The 24,543-nt window shown below is 43.5% G+C and overlaps 1 long non-coding RNA gene across 1 annotated transcript in view; it reads right to left on the bottom strand.

Annotated features, from left to right (window-relative positions):
• Positions 1 to 24,323, bottom strand: part of LOC146760025 (uncharacterized) — a 47,044-nt gene extending 22,721 nt beyond the window's left edge. The window contains exon 1 of the long non-coding RNA XR_014948993.1: positions 23,890 to 24,323. This is a non-coding gene — a long non-coding RNA (uncharacterized LOC146760025). The remainder of the gene's footprint in view (positions 1 to 23,889) is intronic.
• Between the last annotated feature and the right edge of the window lie 220 nt (positions 24,324 to 24,543).

The raw sequence follows: 24,543 nt of genomic DNA, 5'->3' as shown, positions 1-24,543 counted from the left end.
CAAGATATAACTTGACGTTTCCACACCTGGGCAAAGAATGGAGCTGACTGAAGAACTGCATTTGATATCCCAGGCAGCAATGGGGCAGCATTCAAGCACTGAACATACCCAGGCAGCCCACCCAGCATAAGACATGGCTCGTGCTGAGGCAACCTCTTCTGAGGTTGGGAAAACGCACCTCTGTGCTCACAGACCATTGCACAGGAGGCTGGAAAGTGTCCCACAGGTGGGTTGGATCAAGAAGCCATCTTCCCCCTGGGGAAAATGGACTTTCTCCCCTGCAGGAACTGTTCCACTTGGGAGCAGCAAGGCGAGCACTGACAGCCAGAAGCAGCTGAAAGCAGACAGAGGCGATAAAGCAAAGTAGCACAAAGCCTTGATGTTCACTGCTGCACAAAAACAAGAGTAATTTACACATGGAGGGGTGGAACTGGACTTATAATGGGAAAAGCAATTAGCAGAAGTATGCAGAGGGAGGAAGAGGCCCTCCTTATATTACAGCCTTGCTGTCACTCGCCTTCCTTGCTTATATACTGCTTCTGGCAAGGCTGGCCTGAGGAGAAAGGGATGTGCTGACAGTGGTTTGTGAGCCAGCTGCTTGAAGTGAAGTTGAGACACTGGAGTTTTCTTTATTCATTCTCTTTTGGTGCAGCTTTCCTTGCTGTTAACTGTTTCAGCTTAGTGGGTCCACAGACAAATACCCTGCACAGCAAGAAACAGTCACAAACCAATCACTGCTCTGTTCCTTTTCCCCTAGTACATGGACATCTACTGAATGATTTCTCCCCGCTAGCCTGCCTTAGCAGCACAAAACCTAAGTGCCTTTTCTCCTTATTTTTCCTAAGGAAATGCCACCATATGAGCAATATTTCCTATGCTTCTTTTTTCCAAGTTTATAAAACTCAATGGCATCAGCCAGGCTAGAAACAGAAGGGAAATGTGTAGAATTCTGCACAAAAAGCATACTTTTAGATAGGAAAGTCTTGCACATCACACCATTACCAAGGGAAATGTCATCGATTCACTAACAAGTTAAATGGATTTTATGTACCTATCCCATGTGTTAAATACCCAGCAGCCCAAGAGGACACTTCTCCTGCGGGGAGGGAGAGTCACACCCTTCAGACAGGCACAAACACACCTGCAAATATTTCATCGTGTTTTAATGTGAAATGCATGTTGTTGTGAGTTATCTACAGGCTGCTGATGCCAACAGAGAACCTATTGCCCACTTTGGCAGCCTTATTGATGGCACAAAACCATCTCCTCAATTCCTCTCGTCCTCTCCATCAGCCCTGCCTCGAAGCAGTGAGCTCCATGCTCAAACCTCATGGTTCAGGAACCCAAGTACTAAGTAACATCCTAACATGCAACTTCCACTGTCCGATGACATGATTTTTTAAGTCACGCCATTGTCAAACTTTTCTGAGCATAGGTGCATCATTTTCATTCTCAAAGTGACTTCCAAGGAAAGAAGAGGTGCTCTGCAGCATCTTCTGATACTTGGTATAGATATAGATGGTATATACCCCAGGAATTCAGGGGGAGTAACTACCCAAATCTGTTCACAATACATTCCCTCTTTCTTAAAATCACCATTTCCAACACACCCCTTGGTCCTTGCAAGCATCTGTAAACATTTGCACCTTGTAACCAAAGCTCTCCAAAATGGTTTCACCACTCTGCATTTGATTTCTACCTCTAGCCGTGCATTTCACTTAAGCCCTGGTCACATGCCAGCACCCATCTGTGTAAATATGCAATTTTTCTAGCTGAATTGCACATCCACCGCCACGACTCAACCACAGAAAGATCATGTAAATAATGGAAGCTGACAGCATAAGTAATTTTTTTCATGTCTCAGACGCCATGGTTGACTGCTGAACTGTGAGATCTGCTGTTTTTAGACAGTGCTAAGTTCTCCCCTTTCACCCCCAAAGGTTCGAGACTAACGGATGAATCTCGAATCACATGGCTCGCGTGTTTTTCTTATCACACAGCTCAGTCAGTGCTCGCTCACACACATCCCATGACCTCCTCCTGCAGGAAGCAGTGTCCTTCTTTACCTTCCATGGCCACTTAGGATAACAGTAGGCAGTGTCACTGGGAGCAAAGGGGGAAACCACCACACACCACAGCACTGGGAGCCAGTGGAAGGAGCAGCTAGCAAATGCCCAAGCCCTTAAAGAAAGAGTTAAGGGAGAGGTAAGTAGCACAGAGCTTTTAGCATTTCTGTTTTCTGATGTTGCAAACATCTCATTAAGCCAAGAAATCTGCCTCGAAAACAAATACAAGAAATTAAAAATAGAGAGGCCAAAACCACAGAGGAGCACGAGGCTCTGCGCTTAAAAGAGAGCGCAGGTCTATAACACAAGGGCCTGTGTAATTGGTTCTTCTGAAGTTTCTAATCACTTTTTGTAAGATCAAGTGGAAGTGACAAGTGAGGCTATCGGAACAGTGACTCCATACAATGGTGGCACATGGGACCCGAACCAGTTTGTGTGGTAATTGTTAATTGTTTGGGGGCTTCCTTTAAGAGCCAAACGTATCTGAAGAGTTACTATTGAAAATAAATATCCTTCCAGCATAAATTATCTGGTCAGTATTTCAGATCTCATACAAATCATTTGCCTGTGAAAATGTTATCAAAATATGAGCTACCCCTTTCAAATATATTTTAAACAATGTTAATGTATTTTCACATGTCATCAGCTGACAGCTCCACCATAGTCGCTCGTCAGCCACCAGGGAAATTTACATGCATTTGAATTCACCCTGCCAAGCACAGGCAGCCCGGACTGACAGCCCATTTAACTAGGTGATAAGTTAATCTGTACAACATTTGATAGATTTCTGTCTTTTACCTAAGCAATAGTTTGTGAAAATGATTCAGCTTCCAAATTTGCAAAGCAGCCGTGTGCCCGTGCTCAGTCTCAACAGGAGGCATTGCATTTCTCCATGTCTAATGAAGAGTCTCCACCCCAGCTGGCCGTATCAAGCCAAACTAAACACTGTCCCAAAAACAGAGATTCATGGTTTCCATTTCTTACTCCACAAATGCAACTTTTTATTTAGTTAAAGCTGACTTTACTCATGGAATTAGAGATGATTTTACAAGGATGGCCAATGGTCTCAGTCTACCATCTCATGCTGACTGCATGCTGTTGTCTTCTTGCTACAACAGCTCTGTTGTAGCAGCATGGCTTGCTTGATTTGTAATAGGTCTATCCTGTTACAATGCACTATGATGTGGCTGTTGCACATTCCAGCACTGAAAATTCAAACAGGAGGTAACTCTTATCAAAGCCACCCACAGAACCCCAAAAACACAGTCCTCTGATTCTCCCAATCAAAACAATTAAGTAATAAGGCAAATAGGTACTGCTAGGCTTTAGACAAATCACTTGCATTAACAGGACTTTGCATTTAAAATGACACACCATCTCCACCAATGATTTACATCTCTTTGCAATATCTATAACTATTGCATTATCTGTGATATTCATTAGCAAGGCCATCTGAACAGAAGTCTCAAGTTTTCTAACGGGGCTGTACATTTAACCACAACATAATGCACAGCACATTTTGCTGCTTGGAAACGCCCAGGAGTTTTCTATTTACTCTCTCTACAGAGTGCATTACCAAAGCCTGGAGAGTCACTAGTCAGCAAGCCATTATTTATTTATTCAAAACATCTTACATCTCCTGTGATGCAGTATGTTATTTACAGGGCACATACTGTCATTACATGAAGTAAACATCACCAGGAAGATTAAAACCAAGATACGCTGCCCATCATGAGAGATCCTGATAATAACACTTTTCAAAGTCTTGCTAAAATGTAAGTAAATATCCTACTGCTGTCAGTAGCAAATGCTCTGAAGGGGCAGTCAGGCCAACAGCGATGCTGCCATTGGTAGGTGAGTTTAGTGAATGAAGTTTCACATATAGAGCCCCTGCACCAAACTTGCTGAAGAGCAAGAGCTACAAAAAGCTTTGGAAACAGAAGTGGTTTACTTGTGCTCAGCCACTTGTTCAGATGCAATTTCAAATAAAAGACATTTGCTGCATTTGGGAAGGATCTTTTCCTCTTCAAGGCAGAGGAGCAGCCTTAAAATATTAATTAAATAGAACTCAAGACTATGTAAACCTTGAAAGCGGATGCCAAGAAACTAAATATATTGAACCTAAAGGTAGGCTAAAGCAGAAATACCCATGGGCAAGCTCCAGTGAAGAAATGTAGGTCAGGAGCCTATTTCACAAAACGCATTGCCCGTAACATTCCCTGCTTAAAGTATGGAGTATTAGGTTAAGAGATGATCAGATTTTACATGCCTTTTGTGTATATAAATCCTTGATGTGAGCAACCAAGCTTTATCCTTCCTGCAGTATTGTCACAAGTCCTTCCTGATCATTGCAAAGATATAAAAGCTGATCCAATCTAGAAAACCTTGCCTGAAGAATTTGCACTCTGGTCCCACAGTATGTGCTTACATCAGTGTTTCCTGCACTGGCATAGAGACGTGAGTTAAACACCCATCTATCCATCCATCCTTCCCAAGTATTGTGATACAAAGCAACAGTCATCGTCACCTCTTGGCCACAAGATCAGACTTCACCTTTGGAGATGCCCAAGGGCCAAAGCTATTTGCAACGCTTCACCCAAAGAGTTTGCCAACAACTCCTGCAGGAAAATAAATACATCAATCAATTCTGCAGGATTTTCACCCAGGACTAAAGGTACAAAGTAAAACAAGCCACAAATGCTATGTTTTGAAAAATATGAGTGATGTATTAGGACAATTAAGGCTTCACTCTCATTTCTTTGAGAGCAAGAAAAACAGTTTCAAAATCCTTCCTTTTTCTCCTAACGCTGTTAAAAGGCAGCACTATAAAAATAACACACATATGCACACACAGTGACATTTATAATATTTTTTCAAACGAATAACCACCTTGATATTCAGGAAGGTGAAGAAAGCCCCTCTCTCCCACCAAACAAAATCCACTATATCAAGCTGTTATCTTCTGAAAGGCAGAGATTGCGTGCACCACATTCCCACATGGGTACAGGAGCACACACCCCCTGCACGGTGACTCCAGGCAGGCACGTGGCCCCGCTCCCATATGGCACAGCCAGCCCTGCCAGCGCAGGTAGCAGAAGGGGCACAAAGAACACAGCCTGACTCAGAAGCACATGAAGCATGGAAGGGTCACACCGTGCCTCATCTGCTCCCTTTGCAAACGGCACAGAACCAGAAGCACTGGCATCTGCAATCCAGAACATCATTTGGCATGGTTTTAAATTTTAAAGTAATTTTCAATTTGTTTCCTTTCTCCTCCCACCCCCCCAGCACCACGTGGTGATTTTTGTCCTTTGGAGAGCCAAAGGCAAACACAGGCATGCTCAACAGACACTGTCAAAGAGAGAGGTTTCCTAGCAACAACACCAATATGAAAGGAGCTGAAGTTTCCTTTCCAATCCCTTACGTGACATTAGAGCAATTTGTACCTTAGAGGGAACTGGAGGAGAAGTATCTAAGAAATTTGGCCTTGCAGCATTACTCAAAGAGATAAGCAAATCAGCTGTCAAGCTTTGCCAGCTCCCATCAGGTTATATCTGCAGCCCCAGTGCAATGCAGCAGGAGTTGAGTGACAGCACTAGCATCTCATTGATGTGGTCTCACCCTAAGCCTGGCCCTGAGCTGGCTCTCCTCCCACACAAGCCCACACAGGCCACACGATGAGATTTGTGATGATACCTGGTAACATCTTTGATACCACTCCTCTTTTCAAGAAGAGGAAAGAACACCCCCTCCACTCAAGGAGCTGCAGTTGAGATACCCACCAGTAGCCTTCAAAACTGGGTTTAATCAATTGTGTGTGATAGGTTCCTAGGTAATCCTCTTTTCACACAATCCAGGAGCTAAAGTGCTCAATGAAGAGATTGATTTTAAACACTTAAATCTGTAGGTCTGAGTGTTGAGCACTGCTCTTGCCAAGGAATCCTTGACCCTGCTTATCTACATCAGGCACAAACATCCCATACCTATATCTGACAGTGTGATCCAGACTGTAAATCAAGGAGAGAACACCCTATACATGTGATTTCTACAAGCAGATTTTGGACAGTGGATGCCCAGCTCCAGAATTAGTGGCCCACAGTGAGCCACTGGAGGCAGCTTATTTACAGGGCACGGCACGTGACATCTGCTCAGTCTGGCTTTGCAGCTAAAAGGGGATTTATCTTTGGCAAATCAGTTTTGTGGGTCAGGAGCTGGTTTCATTACAGTCCAAGCATTTGGCCAGCACTTAGTTTTGTACCTTCTCTCAAGCACTCTACAGCAGAGACCATGAGCAACCATCCAAGGAGATCCGCTGCTAGAAGCAATCTGATTAAATAGAAACAGCTATGTGAGAGGCGCTGATGCTTTTGACAGATGAGTGTTAAAATGCTTTGTATGAATTCAGCAGTGAGCAGGAAATCATCAGAAGTATTGCAGGAGCAAGACCTGACCCCAGTGTCCCACACTTGGCAGACTGGACCATATCACCATTGCTGTGTGTCACCAGCACAAGAGCACATGGGCACAGCACAAGAGCAAACCCAATTGAAAACACTGCTAAACTGGATGGAAATCCTAAAACAAGTCAGAAGGAAATCTGGAGGATTTGTATTTCATCTTTTTCACACAATATATGGCGGTATTCCTCTTTAATGCCTATTTTCTGCACATGTCCCTGAAAGAAGGGACAATAACCCCACTGCCTCATGCACCACTGCACATCAACTCTTCCTCACCATGCCAGGAACCAAATCCAGTCAGATACAAGACCATACCACATGGCACACCATGGCACCAGAATCCCAATAATGGGAATCTTCAGGCATAGAGGCACTTATTTTTAAGTGAAAAACAAACACAGTCAAAGAATCTAAACATTTCCTTTAACGAAACATTCACATTCATTATCAGGAGAGATACTGCAGACAACTCTGAGTGACTGAATTTAGTTGAAGTTCTGAGCTGTGTCGTCTAATTGACTGCGCTGACCAGCTTCAAAACCACATTAAGACTACTGATTATTTGTCATAAAATGCCTGCACAGAGGGAGAGACCTAATTGTCTGATGAAGATCCCCAACCCCTGTGGGTATCACAGCATACTGTACCTGTAAGAGTCAGGGCTCATTAGCCTAATCACAAAGAGTAATACAGGGAACAGAGCTCTGCAAAGCTACCGATTCGTTTTTTAACTTCCTGTGAGTTTCGCAGAAACACCCTTTTTCTTTTTTCCACTTTGGCGGGGTTCTTTTTCTTGCTATTTCCATCTGGCAGCAGCTATCCACAGACACCAGCACGCCCCAGCCCTGCAGGACCGCAAGCGTTCGGCGTCTCCTGCGGTACCTGATTGATCACAGCCTTCCTCCCACTGCACACAGAGCCACGCAGAAGCCTGAGCAGAGGAGGGTGGTCAGCAGATGTGCGGGTGGCAGGGCTGGAGAGAGATCTTTTATTTTGCATTAATCTTCCACCTATAGGCACTGATGCAGCAGGGATTTTGCAGTCCCTGTAATATGCATCACTGATGAGAAGCTTCCCCGTTATGCTGCTTTGGAATACAGATACAAAACCATTCTGCCTGTGCCTCTCTGCATTAACTTCTGAGTTTTGCCTGCAGATTCATCCAGGATTGCATTCATACCCACACGTCTAATTTTTCTGCTCCCCTTTTCTGCTGTCCTTGTTCCCTCGCCTCCACAAGGCACTACTGAACAGAGGTGACAGCGACCTTTCTCAGTAAGAAGTATTGAAAAGATCGTCTAATCAGGCTGACTATGCATGTCTATGTAGGAAAACCAAGATCTCATTTGGCATCCTTTCCCTCCGCCGATTCACACCTTACGAATTAAAAAAAGATCTACTTGCTCATCAGAACCACCAAAAAGAAAGCAAGTCCACCAGATGAGAACAAACCTCTCTCAGTTCACCACTCCCACTTGAAATCCAGTGAGAAGAACCAAGGCTTGAAACCAGACACAATTATGGCACAAGTAGCCAGCAAACACCACAACACTGCTCAGGACACAAAGACACATACAGACACACAGTGTCCTGATCCCAATCCTGTTTCTAGTAACTGAAGACTCCCATCAGTTTGGGCTGAGATCAGTGTGAAAACCACTATGAAAACTAATCAGTGATCAGTACAATGGTTCTAACAAGCAGCTGTTTCTGTTTCCCCAGAAACTCATCCGCATTACAAAATAGGAGATGCAGTCACAGCAGATGTGTGTATCGGTGGGCACCAGCTGGCCCAGCTCAGCCAGGACAGCAGGATGCTGATGGGGCAGACCTCAGTGAGGGCCCATGATCTGCCCTGGGCACAAATGGCCTCGGTCACAACTTGTGCAGAGGGAGCAGATTGCTGCACAGGAGGGGGCACTTTGGGGACAGCCTGGCACTGCCCCAACTACCACGGAAGGTGCGAGCCCAGATCCCCATTTGCTGTAGCGCAGCAGTAAGTGTCCAGTCTGTGGCTTATGCTATTTCTTAGCCACTCACTTCCAAGCGCTGTTTCATATTCAAAAGCAAAGGGAAGAGCTGGTGTGCTATTCATGTGGAATCTGGTGCTGTCATCTCTCTCAAGGCACATATACGTGTGCCAGGAGCACAAGGGCACGCTGTTAGCCCAGCCCCTGGAGATGCAATGAGTACCTCATGCCAATGAGTATTACATTCTTCTAGCAGAACAGAGACCGCATAATGCTTGTTTAACTCCCAGTTAATCCCCAACAACGCTGTTGGTCCAGTTAAGTCCACAAAAATGAAGACGTGTGAAACTATAAAACTGAAGTTCCTTGGCTGGTGGCAGGGTTGGAAAAGGTAGAGAGAGCCCATGTGCTTTTCAAGTTACATGCTTCCTGACCATGCAGTGTTCCCTGCTCACCAGGCTCCTTTGCATAGGAGCCGACCTGGCCTCCCTGAAGCATTAGCACAGAGCCAGCATGCTCCTGCCCTCCCCTCTGAGTGCAGTTTGGCACTGCAACCACCCAGTGAGCCAAACCTCTCCCTGGCTGCATGTGCAGCCACGGCTGTTTCCTTTGACTTGCTCCAGAGCCGTCTCAGAGGCCCTGTACTCTTGCCAACAGTCCATGACATCACTCACATTATTATTAATTACTGTATATATGGACAGATGGACACTCATATCACAGAGTTGGTTTTAACATCAACACCTCTCCTTTCTCATCCCTCCTTCTTACCTTCAATTTTTCCCCTCTTTGCTTATCCATTCCCTCCTAGGGAGGAGCAATCAAGGCTGCTAGTGTAGTGAGTTAAGAGTTCTCTTCCTCTTAAATATACAAAACAAGGTTAACTCAGATGACACTTTATTTCCTGTGCCAAGCTCACGTTTGCTCACTACACTGCCCATATTAAAATAATGTTACTGAGGAAACAACAGATCCTGGTTCCTTGCCCTATCGCCCTGCTTACAGAAGAAAGAATCTCCAGAGAAAGCCTTGCAAAGGGAAGTGCAAAGGAACAGCTACACACAGCCCCAGTCTCTTCCCCTGCTGGTCTGAGATTTTTCCCAGTAGCTAGATGTATGCCAAGTCTTTGCAGAGCAAACAAGCAGAACGAGCTGACTCCTGCTGGGTCATAAAGAGTCTGGTTCCTATTTTTATGATGTGGAAAAACATGGGGAGCAGAGGGTTGGAAGAAGCAGGGAGCAATGGAGTGAACGTTACACCACGATTCACAGAGAGAGTACATGCTTGCTTTGAAAGTTACGTTCTTTTGCTTCCTACTTCTGCTTGGCCAGAAAAACACTGGTTTCTAGGAGAGCCAAGAGCAGTGGGGCTGTGGGTGGTTTCACAAATTGCTCAGAATTTCTTTGCTGGATGTAATAGAGAAATCAGCACAGTTCAGTCTCAGACTGTCACTTCCAGATGCATAAAGGCATTTAGTACAGAGAAGAGCAACAACTGATCCAAGGAGGCTTAATGCATCACCCTGGTGATGTCCTGGATCTGGCTTGGAAGACATGAGCTGAGTTCTGCTCTCCTGAGCACCCAGGAAATGCAGCTCCACTTGTGTCAGGAAAGGAGCTGTTAAGTCAGGTCCCACTCAGTCTTGTGCTGGCTCCTGGAGACCTCCACTTCTAGAAGATGATTAGTGGGAGCACGCAGTGAAGTAATGTCATCACTGCTCATTGATGAAAGAGAGATCCTATAAACCTGTATGAGCTTAGCATAAAACAAATTGTTTTGTTTTGTTTTTCCTCCCCTGAGCAGCTTTTGTTGTCAAAAAATGAAATCTTGCATACCTCAAAAACAAAGAAACAAACATCAGAGTCACCTTGAGTTTTGGGGGTGGGGTTTTTTGCCCTTTAGCTACTGCTATCAGCCTTACAATTTTCCCAAAGCATGAAAACCAAGTAAATATTTTTTGTAAAAAGAAGTGGAGACAACTTCAGATTTGACAAAGCTCTTTTTCTTGGCATCGACAAGCAATCATCATCTATCTTACAAATGGGTACTTGCCTCACAGCACATTTGGGCGATCACTGGATTTCTAATCCTTTGAGAGCCAAGATAACAAACGAATCTTCACCTGCTCCAGCGATTTCAAAGCTAATCAGAAGATAAAAAGGCTGGCAGGACTGCTGACAATACATCAGGAACCAGCAACAGATCTTTGCAGGACATTCATGTATTCAGATTCTAAGCATGGGGAAGCTCAGATACACATTTACAAATACTAGGTAGCTAGAGCCAAGTGAGGCCAAGCAAGCAATGGCACAGCACAGACAGCAGGAAGACACAGATTCTTTGCCCAGACACCATACAGCCACATGAGGCTGTGCCACAAAGATGGGACTCACAGTACAGCACCAAAAAGGCCACATCTGCACCCATATTGGTAGATCTCTCAGTGCAGATTTATGCAGGAAGGCAAGAACAGCAGTAAGGAAGGCAAATCCCAAGAACCTGCTGTAAGGGAGGAAGGATCTTATGTCCAGCATGTTTGCAAGTTGTATCAAAGGAATAAATCATGTAGACCTCCTCGCTGTCTAAGGGAAGATTATGAATAACAGCTTGGATAATAAATTGAGAACTTCTCTGACTTCATGAGACACAAGACACTTCCCTGATCCATAACTTCCTTACACAGACTATTTCTCATCATCTCAGACCCAAAAGTTCCCTGCTTGTTTTCTCCATAGGACACCCAAGATTTGACTTAAATGAGGATGAATGATAAAATCCTGGTTCTTAACCAAGCAATTCTTTGCACTTGTTATGGAAGCACCAAACACCTTAGCATTAAGCCAAATTCCCATCAAACTGGCTCTATGAAAAACAACGTACTGAATCTCAACCTCTCTGCCAACACCAGTATATGGGACTTAATCCAATTTTTCGTGCCAAAATGGTCAAGTTAGATGTTCCAAACAGAATACGATGGACAATGGTATGAGTAGTTAAACCTCTGCATTATTTGGTTCTGTCTCTGTGATGCAGTTGGGAACCATGACAGCAATAGGTCAATAAGCTGATCCAGGACACCTTGAGGAAGTAAATGTACCTTCAAGGTCTTACCAGAAAACCTCTTCAGTCTACTGATAGCTCAGTCTTCAAAAGTTTGCCCTCCAAAGCAAATGCCTACATATGGCTGACCTGAAATATGGTAATCTATATATAGATACCAGCCACTGAAAGTAGTTACTCCAGTCTCCATCCAATAGAGGCACTGCAAAAGAATTGCCCGTATTCCCCAGCAGCAGTGTCAAGAGGCTGATAATAATCCTCTTGACTCAGAAAGGAAGCCCAGAGAGAGGTGGTTAGGGCATTTGACTCTGCCTTTGATGAGGGAGCAGTTGCAGAAGAAGGACGACGATAACCTCCTGACTCCAGAAAAATGTTAAAATGTGGCTCTGCAAGAATCACTGATTGTTTTACTTTACCTCCTGACTCTCTAGTTCAAAGCAGCCAAGTCATTTTGAAGACAGATGAATATATTTAGATTTTGGTGACTGATCACAAGTTTGCAAAAAAGCTTACATATTCATCTCAAGGGAGAAGAGATCACTGAGGGCAACTGTAATTGGTGCGGGGCATTCTGATTATCTGCAGATTACCTGTCTCTTGATGCAAAGAAATAGCTGCCAATTTGCTGTGTGGGGCTTGGGAGGATCTTCGGTGGGAGATCAGATGTCATTATAAGACCTACTGACACAGACCTCCCCATCATGGCTACTCAGAGTCACTCCAAGGTGCTGCCATGGGGCTTCTCTAACTCTACTCTGACTAAATCCCAGCCACTAAAAGGAAAATAAATGGCATATGAGCCATTTATTACCCAGTGCAGCATCCCTGTGGTTCTCCTTGCAAGGGTTGGCACCTCAAAGCTGCCAAAAACATCTCTGAAAGCTGCAAGGGAGATAAGGGGGAAATCAGCCCCATCTTCTACCTAATGGCCACTCCAATCTGTTGCATTTCAGTCTTTGGTCAAGTTTGAGGAAACGACTGAGCAGTGAGTTTCCATTACTACATACATCATCTTATCAACCTTATTTTTTGTGATATTTTGTAAATTACAATAAATTTGCTTTCTTCTGAATATTCAGATGCTTCAAAAGGTACCCAAAGGATGCAATTAGACCCAAGGGAAATATGCTATTATGTGCACATATCATATTTTGCATAGGCTTTCCAGCATCTACATAATTTATGTTTTTCTGCATAATTTCCCCTTTTTATGTTTCCTATGTGTTTGTGAGATAATGCAGAAGTCAGTTCTCTACCACCAAAAATACAGAAAGAACTTAAGTCAGTATTCTTACTTTGCCCAATCTGCTTTACTTCCCTGCAAAACCCTTGGAAAAGCCCCTGGAGAAATCCTTTCATATGCACCAAACATCAATGCCCGAGGAAAAACCCAGAAGGTCGAGGCAGCTCTCTGAAAGGAACCAGAACCTTGTCCACTCCTGTATTCATCTGGGCATTCAGAGGGGCCTCTGATGGATAACATTGAAATGGGAAAGCTTTTAAACTGTTTATAATCCTCGCTTCATGTTTGAACCGTACAGAAATAATTCTCCAAAACTTTCAAGTTGCTTTTTAGCTTTCCATGCCAGTCGTTTGCATGCAAGTTTGCTTTTAATAAAAAAACAGGAATAATAATAAAAAGGAGAGTGCTCAGTTAGGATGTAGTTAGAATTGATGCCTATGGTTCCTTTTCAACTCTGTTGGCTGGAGGGTTTTTTGTTTTTTTTTTAAACTAGTGGATTTCAAATTTCTTTTTCGATACAAGATTAAAACAAGGGTTCAGGGAAGACTTTGTGCAGGTGATCTTCTAGCCTGGCCACTGGCTGAGTCCAAGATTTCCTCAGCTCACGCTCTCCTTTTCCCTGGGATGTGATTAATGCCTGCTGGGCTGGAAGAAGTTGCTGAATGGGTCCAGTTACATTTTTGCTGCCCCATCCCAAACAGCAACCAGGGACACCCCTTCACCTGGAGGAGGTGGGTAGTCAGCAAGGGACCCCTCATACTGTTCTCCCTGAGCCTCACTGCTCCTCTCAGATCCCAGAGTCATGGAGAACAAGAGAAACTTCCTTAGAAATAGTAATAGTAAATAAGAACTTGGCCTTCATCTTTGCACACATGCACTCAAACTCAGAAGAGTGAACCCTTCCAACTCAAAAAAGAATTAAAAACACTTGTGAAACACAAAAACTCATCAACCTATTAAAAGCACCCCTCTTTTTGTAGAGAAGGCAACGAGAGCACTGTCCTGCTCCTGCAGTACACATCCCCACCCGGAGGGGGAAGCAGAATCATAGAACCACCAAGGTTGGAAAAGACCTCCAAGATCATCCAGTCCAACCATCCACCCACCATCAATATTCTCCACTAATGCATGTCTCTAAGTACAACATCCAAATGTTCACTGAACACCCGCATGGTTGGTAACCCCACCACCCCCGGGCAGCCCATTCTAGCACCAGACTGCTCTTTTGGAGGTGAAAATTCTCTCAATGTCCAACCTGAATCAAAATCCCTTTGTTCTCTGAAGAAAATAAGAAACATTATGAAAACTTCCATCAGCACCAGAGGAACCTCCTCATCCCTTCGCCTCCAGAAAACTACACCTGCTGCAAACAGACGCTCCCCAATGCAACACCCACCAGTGAAACTGGCAACCCAGAATATCACAGGGTAATCCACTTCTTTAAAACTCACTCCGAGTCCATGTAAATTCAACCATAGAGCAGCACTGAGACACAGCAAACATGTTTTTCCCTCTGCAGCTCATGACAGACTTTAAACCACCAACAAAAAATACATCTCATGTGAATTAAAAAATATTTATGTTGGGGAACCCGTGGCGTGAAACAGCAGGAATAAAATAATCTGGTAAAATTTAAAGAATAGGATACTTTGTAGAATACATAAGAGAACACCTGCTGCTTTCCTTATTTTTTATTTATTATAATTAATATGCTCAAACTAAGCCGTATGCAGATGTATAAAAACAAACAGTTGGAAAAAAAATAATGAATACTTTTCATTAAAAAGTTCATTTGAAGTAGAGAAAATGTATGATTAATTAATCACAACAGAATCTGCTTACTTAAAAGCCTATTGACATATGTTTTCAAATCATTCGTGCCGTCCAAGCCAACCAGAAGTGAGGAGCCCATTGCGCCCAGCTCTGGGACCAGCTGCAAGCAGGCTCAATTTAAGGTTAGATGCACAGAAAATGAGAAAAAATGGTAAAATGTGAGCCTTAAATATGTGTAATTTAATTGTCAGAATAAAGTCAGCTCCAGGGTAGTTCTCATACTCTAGCTGTACAACGCTGTTGAGCACAGATAACAAATTTATGAACGTTCCAAACGATCAAAGAACAGCCTGGGTTGAAAAGGCCCACAACACTCATCCAACCCCCTGCTGTGTGCAGGGTCACCAACCAGCAGCCCAGGCTGCCCAGAGCCACATCCAGCCTGGCCTTGAATGCCTGCAGGGATGGGGCATCCACAGCCTCCTTGGGCAACCTGTGAACAGTGCGTCACCACCCTCTGGGTGAAAAACTTCCTCCTCATATCCAACCCAAACCTCCCCTGTCTCAGTTTAAAACCATAAAACCATAAACCATGGGAGCATAGAGGAGAGGGGTAGGATGAACTCTCAACCCCTCCAAAGACTTTGTGAAGAAGATACTCACACATCTCCCAGTCAGCATGCAGAAGTAACCAGAGACTAATTTCTCATGACCAATCAGTATCTATAAGAAATACCCTAATGACATGAAGGAGGTCTTGGAAAGGAAGGTTTAGAGGAGAATCTTTAAGAAAGCATGGATTTATTCCAATGGAAACAAAAATGTGTGAGGCAAGGCCTGGGTTTGATTGGGCTACATCAAAGAGAAGAAATAGTAAATAGTTAAAATTAATTTATTAACAAACATGGCAGGCAGGTTGGGTGGAAGCAGGGTGTACAAGCACCTTCAGGCCCTTCTGCCCCCACCTTCACACCCCCAGCCCAGATTTTCTATGCTAGTTTTTAGAATGCCTCTCTTCACACAACATGCAAGAACTGCCTTCCTCACAGCCATGCCCAGCATCTCAGGAGAGCAGAAAGCTGTTTATGCTAAAACTGTTTGGCCTCACCTTTGCACCTCTGTAAGATGCAGTGCCTGCTCATGAAAACATTGATCCCCTCTTGTTTCTATGATATTGCTCTAATCTAAGAACATAAAGGGGCTTGTGTCATACATATATTGTAGCACGTCTCCCAGTGGAGCAGAGAAATTAAAACAGAACCACAAAAACTCTGTGGGATAGAGTATCTGTCCCAGCCTTCACGCAGGGGATGAAGGTGGGTGCCCATCACAGAACCCCCCCCCCACCAACCAGGATAATCTCTGTTCACCATCAGTCCCACAGCAGAGCTCAGCCAATCACAGTCTGACCCCAAAGGTGAATAAATTAGAATTAATTTTATAGAACTGGGCAAAAAATAATAATAATAATAGAAACTACAAAGGAGACCCCAAAAGGATGCTCTTATTTCCATCCCTCCCCTTCTCAGAGCACTTCGTTTCCACTCCTCCTACTGCAGCGTCAGCATTCAAACCCAACCTCAAGCACACCACTGTAATGCAAGAAGACAAACAAAACAACAACAACCCCCCCTTACAAATCCCTTTGCACAAAGTAACATGAATTTCAAAACAAACACTTTTGTCTTGTAAGCACCACCAACTTCACCAGAATGTAAAACATCCCTTGAAGGAAAAAATATAGATGCAGTCAGCCCAGACAAAGCACAGCAGCAGAGCGTATGGTGCTCCCTGCTTCTCCAACACCTGCTCTTCAAGTGCCTGAAGTGGCATTGTTATCCTGCAAACTGAGATGGGATGTTTGGCACCAAAGTCCATCTCAGCCCATTCCAGCACATGGAAGATGTGCAGGATGTGCTTGGGTCTTGCCTGTAAAATGAGTGGGATCTGCTTAAGACTGAATGTGCTATGTGTAGACCACTGTCCTGTCCCTGGAGGCATTCAAGGCCAGGCTGGATGTGGCTCTGGGCAGCCTGGTCTGGTGGTTGGCGACCCTGCACACAGCAGGTGGTTGGAACTGGTTGACCATGATGGTCCTTTTCAACCCAGGCCATTCTATGATTCTGTGATTCCTGGGTTGTTTCATTTCTTATCATCTCAGTGCACCTTATTAGCACCCCCTGCCTGAAACGCAGCCTTAAGTAGCTGCATGTACAGCACAAAACTTAGCAGCAAGAATTAAAAGTCAGTGACCAAGTGCATGTGCTGTTGAAACACCTTTTAATTAACTTTGCTGTACTGAGCACAGCTCAGGAGAAGTTCAGTGCAAAGGGTGCACAGGGCCCTAAAGCAGCGCCCTGCTCCCATAGTACTGCTTTATGCACCATTATGATATTTTCCTAATGCCACAATACCTTTCCCTTGGCAGCTCTTGCTCTATCTGGCATTACTGCCTCCCTCATCTTACCAATTTCGAAGTATTTTTTAGGATAAAGTTGTTTTGAATCCAGAATTATATTGAAACTAAAGAAGAAAAACCTTCGGACAACTCCAATTCTTTCCGTAAGCGAGAAGATTTATCAGAACTGACCTTTCCCTTGAAAAATCCACTTCAATAAACCATAGAGTTTCAATCTAACAAAGCACTTGTCCAAACATTCCCAAGCAAAAAGAGTTAACCTTAAAGCACATATAGAGATACGTCAATGTGAAAATGCGATGGCCAAAAACACTCGTGGACTTTGTTTTTAAATATATATATATATTTAGCATATCATGGTCAACAGAATTTATGATGCATGGAGGAATACTTATGCATAAGTTACAGTATACACATATAAGAGCAGACCCGTTTGTGTTGGGCAGGCAGCAGAGCCATCCTAAGCAGTTCTGACCTCTGCTATTTGCAGAGGCTGTGCTCCCGACTACAGCAAATAGATTGTTTTCTCACTCCAGTTTTTATTTAGAACATTACCAAAATAAATGTGACATGTTTAGGGAATGCATCATGCCTTCGAAAACTCAACCAAGATGTATTTTGGACTTGTTATTTTTAAGGTTTGCACTCTTTAAAACCAATTCCTGAATGGTTTTCTGTTTTCCATATAGAAGAATCTACTCCAGCACTCAGTTTTTATGCAACTTGTGTTGGAATCTTCTTTTATGAACCCTGGGGATCCAAGAACAATGCTGAAGTTCCCTTTTATAGTAAAGAACCATCTCAGCATCTCTGAAACAGACGTGGCCAATGCAGAAAGGTGATGAAGCAGTAAATGAATTACGTTGCAACAGATTCCTGAACACTGCCCCAGTTCTGAGCAGGCAGCAGTCAAAAACAAACCAACACAAAAGAACATATCAGAGCTATTTAAATAAGTACTTTCTGTTCTATAAGACAACGTAGCTGCAACCAATTCCCCTGCTCCATAAGGAAAAGCGTTTCACCCTTAGGTCTCAAGCTCAGCTTCAGCTTGCTGAGATGCAGCAGCTCCTAAAAGGCACAGCAAATATTACCTTCATATTTAGGGCAATTTTTTCCTAGAGTTCTATGTAATGTAATTTATGTTCTAAAATGGATGTAAGGAAACTAGTATCATGGCCTCCTCTGCTCATTCTCACTAGTGACAGGGCGAGGGGATACAGCCACAAGTTGTACCAGGGTAAGTTAGGTTTGATATCAGGAAAAACTTATTCACGTAAAGGGCTGTTAAGTACTGGAATGGGCTCTACAGGGAGGTGTTTGAGTCATCATTCCTAGATTTGTTTAAAAACCACTTGGATATGCTGCTCAGGGACCTGATTTAGTGGAGGACTGTTAGAGTTAGGGTAGGATGGTCAGGTTGCAGTTGGATTTGATGATCTTTAAGGTCTTTTCCAACCTGAGCAATTCTATGATTCCCTCTCAGGGATTCTAAATCATCTGCCACCAAAACCAAGTTTTCCATTGGCTGTTCCCAGCCTCAAAACTTTGGGTCAGGCAGCACAGACTCACCCATCACTATTGGTAATGATGCTACAGCCATGCTCACCACACCCGGTCCTTCAGGAAGAAGTCACCTGCAGTCACCTGGTAACTTCTCATCTATAAATACGAGGTGGTTTGTAGCTGACAATGCAAGTGATGGAGAGTAGCCCCATGCACTTGGGTGCTGGGAAGCACACTGCCCACCGCTGGGCTCAAGGCCTACCCTGCACAGAACAACTCACCCACCTTCAATGTTATCACCAGAACCGCTCACCTGAGCTGGCTGGAATATGGGAGCACATGTGTATGGAAAAAACAAAATCTTATAATTGATTATTTAGCGCAAAAAGGGAGGGAAATTATCACAGGTGGTGATGGCAGATGGGACAGCCCAGGATACTTGGCAAAACACAGAGCATATTTGATTACTGATATGGATGCTTGTATGGTGCTGACAGTCCCGCTCCTGCTAAGCCCTTTCATTACAGATGAGTTGTACATAATACAAAAAAAAAATAACAGTCAAAAAGTTTACTTTTTTTCTCCCCCTTATTTATTTATTTATTCTTAAACCACTGTGATCAATAGCAACTGCTGTGTGATATTAGCTGGCTAAGGAAGGCTATAAAACTCCTTCAGTAAAACACTGTCAGCAATTAAACATTTAAAAGCTGATCATCACTGTCAGAACTCGAAACGGATGCAGAGCCTCATGAAAGACAGCAGCCATACTTACCATGGCATTGGGCCAAAGCTACTATATTTCTAGGCAGTGATTCTAAAGGACAATATTACAGTTAATTAGTGAATGCTAATTAATTATTATGATTCCCCCCCCAATATTCAAATATTTTTGCCTGGTTTGGGAGAAACTGGTAGTGACTCAGTGGGAAGCCACCCCATGCAGCCCATCACCCCAGCCCCTGCATGACATCAGAACTCAGCTCCCAGCATCAGCCCTCTGCAGGACCTGCACTCGCAGAGAGATGCTTTGGCACACAACCTTCCATAATGTGATTCCTACTGCCTATCTGCAAGCCATTCAATACCTGCATTCCTCCTTCTCCTGCAAACACATCAGAGAAAGGGGGTGGATGTGTGGTGCAATAGCTGCAGGGAGAAACCTCAGTCTCCCCAGCATCTCTATTTCCCAGAAGCTTCTACAAAGAAGCTCTGTATTGAACAAGAAAAGATGAGCCAGCCATGCCAACCTCTAAATACAACACAGAGCCCTTCATGATAAGGAGCAAGGTACAGAGACAGAAGCTAAAAGAACATCAGCCTTTTCCCCCACCCCTCTCTTGGACAGACACCTTCATTCATGAGATTCCTCTTTATTGTGATGGACACTTAAAAAAAAAAAAAAAGAAAAAAAAAAAAGAGAAAAAAAGTCAGTATCAACTGAGACTGTTGTTCCACCTTTCATAGGATTCATGGATAAAGAAGAATTATGAGGCAGAACAATGATACAAGTTAATTGCTTTCAGTAACAAGCATTTTTAAGGCTGTTGGTCCAGTCTAATTAATTTATCCTGTGTACTTTTTATGTATCTGCAAGTGAAGAGCATGTAATCATGAAGGATTTGTGTTCATAATGTATATATCATTGAACAACACCAGTGCAGTTGCTCGGAAGGAAGCTTCATTGATGCATGGAGGCAAGAAGAATGGGGCATCCTGCAGTGGGAAAGATTGGAGCAAAGCAGGATGGGAGCTGGAGAGAGGCAGCGGGCTGAGGGATGGGTGCCATGTTTGCTTCCTTCATCTGTCTCTGCCTCTATTAAGAGCAAACAAATTGTTCCTCATACAACCCCAGCCTCACCCTTCACCTCCTGATCAAGAAAGAAATATGCCCCCGGTACCCAGGACAACTCCCATGGTGGTTTATCCATACTAGGTTCAGCATTTTATTTTTCATCTCTGAAATATAGTCCAGATATGAGACCTTTCCTCATACAAATCTTCTACAAATCTCCCTTTGTTCAGAGCCTTTAGACAAAACAGAAAATTTAATACTGTAAATCTCCTGGGAGAAGGGGAAGGTGGAACAGTTGGAAACAGGCAGAAAATAAAGCGATTTCCAGTCCATATTCCCAGGTCTGTGTCCCCTTTAACACAGAGAGCTGCCTACCTGGCCCCAAAGGGCACTACTGGGCAAGATATGTGGACAGGAACAGACAAACAGCACTGCCGCAAACCTACCAATACATAACTGGCCCAAACATCACATAACGCCCAGCACTGGTAACGCTCCTGTTGCAAGAAGTAATAAAATGGCAGTAACATTCTTATTCAGAAGAAATATTAGTTCAATGAGCCATCCTTCCGCCTTCAAGCGATCAGGATGCTTTTTTATGATCCCGTTTTTTCATGCCACAAATTTGCATTCTGTAGCCTGTCTAATTCAAGGGTTCTTCCTGTTTTTAATTTAAAATCTCTGTGGTTGGTGAAGTAGTTGGAAAGGGAAAATACACTTCCCATATTCCACGTGTGTTCAGCATACTTGATTCTCCAAGGGGCAGATACCACACACCTCCTGACTTGCTCTAGTTTTCTCTTTATGGACAGAAATAAAGGCCTGGCTCAAATCCCTTATTCTTACAGCATCACTCATTTGACTCCAGTTGTGCTTTGTTTTACTGGATTTACTCACAAATAGAAACACCCATAACTTCAACCCATCACCCACACTCAGCAAGGAACCTGCTCTTCATTTTTACACCAACGCTTCATCAATGAAGCAATAAAGGACACTTTCAAATCCCAACTCCCCAGATGCTGAATCTCAGTTCCAGAGCGATAGTTGGCCAAGTTTGTCCCCATCCTCAGCCTGGCCCAGCCACCAGCAAAGCCTCACACTTGGTTTGCTATGGTGGTTTTCCCAAGCTGAGGTCACAACAGGTGAGGGGAAGGTGGAAACTGTTCCTATATGCAGGCAATCATCAGTCACATTGCCACCATTTGCTCAGACATCAAATAAACTATAATCAGCCCTTCAGCCACTTCACTGTGTGATTGTTTTCCCCTTATAGCTGAAGCCCATCAATGGTGTAATAAATGAGGCATTTATGTTCCCTTGTGTCTTCTGCATCCAGGGCCTGCGCTGCCTGTCCTGTGGGTTTCAATGTCAATGGGGAGAAGAAGGGACAGGGCAGGGGCTTTCCCACAGAGACATGCTTAGAACTGTAGGAAGGAGAGCCCTCCACCTCCAGCTGCTCCTCTCCCCATCCCCACTGGCATTGGAAGTGAGGTCAGTAAGCAGCTGGATTCACATCTCATCACCAACTGTCCCAGTCCTTACTGGAGGCACTGTACCTCAACAACACCTTCTTTGGATTATGAGGATTAAACCATCCTGAGCATCCTGCAAAGCATGCAGGAGAATACTGAATTCAAAACCTCTGCAGCCCCATTTCCCTGCTTCACTGTGGCAAGCGAGAAAGCATTTTTAGCAAATGCCTTTAATTTCAATTCAATTTGTGCTGAGCAAGCCTTATGACCCCATTCAAAATGCAAGCTGGGAGCACAGATCAGAGCTGCCCACCTCAGAGCAGTAAGCCATCCTGCTTCATGCAGAACTCCTGCTGTCCTTTGGCTCCTTTGTTCAAGCGTCATTCAGAGAGTAACACTGAAACAGTGGCTCTGAACAAAAAAGGTCTTCAACTTAGAATCATGGAATAGAATAATTTACAGTGGAAAAGACCCTTAAGACCATCAAGTGCAACCATCATCCTGACTTACCAGTTCCCAACATTACACCATGTCCCTAAGCACTTCATTCACACATCTTTCCAGTACCTCCAGAAATGGGGACTCTACCACACTCCCAGGCAGCCCATTTCAATGCCTACCACCTTTGCTACAAAGAAATCCAATCTAAACCTCCCGTGCTGCAACACGAGGGCATTTCCTCATGTTCTATCTTTCATCATCTAAGATTCACCCTTGTCACTTGAGAACTTACCCCTATACAATGATCACCTCTAGTTATAGCACCAACCGTAATGAACATTCTTCTGTCCTTTTAGCGCTGGGGATGGGTTCTGGATTGCAGTTATAGGTGATTTTGCAAGTCAGAAAATGAAATATAGCCAAGGATAGAAGTATCTGGAAGTTATTTGCCTGCTGATAGTTGCGTAAGCTAGATACTTCTGCCGTCTTTCAGCAAGTCTAGGTTGTAAACTAATATGGTTGGCACCCCTAGATGGAAGCGGAGAGGTCAGAAATAGGGAATATACCAACGGAGCCCTAAGTCTTCAGAAATGATCACAGCCAAATTCACTCATTCATCTTCAAACATAAGAGGACCAATTGCCAAGCTACAAAAATGAAGTAAACAATTCCTGAGTTGACTACATTTGTATACATGTGCATATAACTCAAAGACCTTCCATTACCAAGTATGACGTTTGTATTCTTGCAGCCAAGAGTTATTGTGGGCAAGTATTTGGAAACACCCCAAGAGATACATAACTGCCTCTCCCAGAGGTGGCCTCCTCAACTCAACTTGGGCCAAGAGTCAGAGGTCCCAGACCAGATGCATCTGATGGAGGCTTTAGGACTTTATGACCTCTCCAATGTGCAAGCATAGCACGCAGCATCTTTGACTTGCATAAAAGAATAAAGCAACGCTTGGAGCAAGTTGTGTATGATGAACACAAGAGAAAACTGACAGTAGTCCAGGAACGTGCAAACAGCACAGAAAAACATTTAACAGTCTCAAAATAATAAAAAAAAAAAAGAAAAAAAGTGAGGTTTAGTACACAGATAACCACCAAGCACTTGAATTTAAGAGTCGAAAAACTGTAATTTTAATTATTACTGAGCTAAGCATTCATTTATTTTCATGCTCATTTAGTATAATAACCCCAAAATGGCATGACACATTTTAATTAAAACACATTTATGTATTGACAATTAGAACTATTCAAACAGTGCCTAATTTTCAGTACCTTGAGCTGTTTTCTTCAGTGGTGAATGACAGATCAGAAACAGAAATCGGAATAGCTCAGATGTGTTGCGTCAATTCTTTCTGATACATGCTATGCAATATTTCCTTTTCTTCGTGAGTTTCCTTTCTTAAAACTGTCTCTTCCTCTATAGCTCCAGAATGATAAAATTTGCTCTGCAGAGTAACGCAGCAATGATCTTCAACAGCCACTAAATAATACATGCTTCTCCTCTACTCTTTGTATAATTTTTGACTTTGTTTCCCTCTCTGCCAGCCACATAAGGGAAATTCACACCAGCCTTTCATTTTTTCATCAAACCAAATACGTGAGCTAAGACAAACTTCCTATAACCCTCATTACCCTTTTCCAGGTCAAGCTCACCATTCACAAACAATACTTACAGGATGAAATGAGCGGAAGGAAAAGCTCTTTCTTCAAAAGACACGTAGCAGCACCCATGAAAAACATGAGCTCTCCTCAGTACAGCCCTGCTTAGAACATCTAATTCATGGGAAGCTTTGGGTAGGTGATGGAAAATATAGGGCCTACAGTCAGACGCCAATCATTAACAAGAGCTCCAGCAACCACAGCAGCCAAAATGACAGAGACACTCACCCACACAGCAGCTGATGCTGTTACTATAGTCAGGGGTTCACACAAACCCTACCCCTCTATCAGCTGTCTGCCTTCAGAGTGTTGGGTATTTTATAACCTCAGTTATACGGAGAATAGCTTCAACCCAAAGCAAAAGAACCAAGCTGAGCCTAGCAAGGAGTTTCTCTAGAGCTGTTCACACAGTCCCTTCTGCTTTCTCCTCCACCAGCTCCTTAGTGAGTTTCTCCCTCTCTCCAGTCAGGAATCTATTCTGAAGTTTCTTTCAGAGCACACAAAGGAATAACTTTGACTTCTAGCAGAAAAGCTAAACAAAGCATTTTTAACAAGATATACAGAAAAAACAGAAGTTCATCATGCCTTAGCTATAAATATGAGAAATGGGAAGATCCAAAAGAATTTTTACAAGGTTTTTCCCAACATGTTATAAAGTGCTTAAAATA

The sequence above is a fragment of the Coturnix japonica genome, chromosome 8, assembly GCF_054131305.1.
Source record: "Coturnix japonica strain WE chromosome 8, WE-NBRP24, whole genome shotgun sequence".
NCBI lineage: Eukaryota > Metazoa > Chordata > Aves > Galliformes > Phasianidae > Coturnix > Coturnix japonica.
Note: the sequence above shows the minus strand (reverse complement) of the source record. Positions and strands in the feature narration are given on the sequence as shown.